This window comes from Scyliorhinus canicula, chromosome 18, assembly GCF_902713615.1.
Source record: "Scyliorhinus canicula chromosome 18, sScyCan1.1, whole genome shotgun sequence".
Classification (NCBI taxonomy): domain Eukaryota; kingdom Metazoa; phylum Chordata; class Chondrichthyes; order Carcharhiniformes; family Scyliorhinidae; genus Scyliorhinus; species Scyliorhinus canicula.
Genome location: NC_052163.1, coordinates 41351568 through 41353223, shown reverse-complemented (window position 1 = coordinate 41353223; position 1656 = coordinate 41351568). Strand labels below are relative to the sequence as shown.

The following is a 1656-nucleotide window of genomic DNA, read 5'->3' as shown; positions in this document are numbered from 1 at the left end:
CGATGGGTCAAATTGCCTCCTCCTGCACTGCAGGAATTCTATGGTCTGGCAGCATCTGTGGAGATAGAAAACACACAAGAGTTAACGTTTCGAGTACAAATGACTCGAGCGCGGTGGGAAATGGCGTTCTTGCCACTTGCAGTGAACTGACCAGCCTCTGGAGGCGGGATGCAGATTACCGCGCGAAACAGCGGAAACCCCCCCCTCCCCCAATCCCATCCCCGGGTCTTGGATGCGGATCAGAATCGCCTCGATACTCAGTGGCGGGGCTTTAAGCCGTCGCCTCGTCTATCTGATCAGTTCATCATTTCCGCTCCGTCCGCCCGGGGACTTTCCCGCCGCCTCCGCACATCGCCAGCAGCTCGCGAGCGGGTTTCTCATCACCTCGAGCCGGGGCCCGGGCCTCCCGGCCGATCAAATAAGATCAGTGTGTAGGAGGGAGCGGCCTGGCGCACACCCGCTTCACTCGCAGCCTCAGTCATACAAACTCTTTCTCTCACACACGCATTCTTCCTTCCTTTCTCTCTCACACACACATGCTCTCGCTCATTCGCGCTCTTTCTCTCCTGCCGCCGCTCCCAATGACCGCGCCGCTCCCTCCAGCCCCCTTTTATAGGCTCCTACGAACAACGAGCCGCCAGGAGCGGAAAGAGATGCCCCTTTGATCTGCTCGACCAGACCTCCCACTATGTGCCCCTCCTGCGGAGTGAGTCTCGGAGGACCCAGCCCTTAACATTTTGATTGCAAAAAAACTCAATATGCGGAAGCGGGAAATTGAAATAAAAGTTTTTTTTAAAACAAAATTGCTAGAAATACTCGGCAGGGATTTAAGGGGAAGCTGGATACGCGGGAAGGGACTAGATGGTGGCAAGGGTAGATTTAGATGTTTGAATCTGGGAGGAGGCTGGAGTGGAGCATCACCAGCATAGCTGGTTGGGCTGAATGGCCTTTTTCTGTATCTCCTTTGTAATCTAAATGAATCAGGGAACTGATTAATATTAAACTTTAGTTATTGTGGAAAGTCCAGTACCTACAACTCACACAAGAGAACATATAAATTATAGCTCATGAAGGTGTCAGTAACCTTACTTCAACTGACTGAAAATGCAGGAATAGGGATCACCAGACCATTGTGTGTGGTGAGTTTGGCAGTGGATGGTTGAACCATTACTTGCCACATTTTGGGTACAAAATGGAAGGATGTTTGCACCTGCACGAGTATCCAATTTTGTATATAGATTACCAGTATTCCAAACTTTTTTTCCGGGGACCCATTTTTACCAACCGGCCAACCTTTGGGACCCAACCCACCTGACCTTTGCGACCCACGCCGGCCGACCTTTGTGACCCACCCTGGCCGACCTTCGCGACCCACGCCGGCCGACCTTCGCGACCCACGCTGGCCGACCTTCGCGACCCACGCCGACTGCCTGCGCGACACACCATTTCTCTTGCCTTGTTTGTTGCTGACAAAAATGGAGGAAATGGTTTTGGGTCCCTTTGGCCCTCGTACACGCTCCTCCAACGGAACCTGTTGGATGAAGGTGAAGCCTTCTGATGTCGGAAAGTATGGAGTCTCCATCTGTCCAAAGTTCTGAATTTTTTTCCTGTAAAATTTTATCAAATAAACCCCCCCCCCCCCCGAACTTGTAAAAA

The 1656-nt window shown here is 51.9% G+C and overlaps 1 non-coding gene across 1 annotated transcript; it reads right to left on the bottom strand.

Moving 5' to 3' along the window:
- Nucleotides 1–234: 234 nt before the first annotated feature.
- Nucleotides 235–570, bottom strand: LOC119953810. The gene has a single exon (XR_005458122.1).
- Nucleotides 571–1656: the final 1086 nt, after the last annotated feature.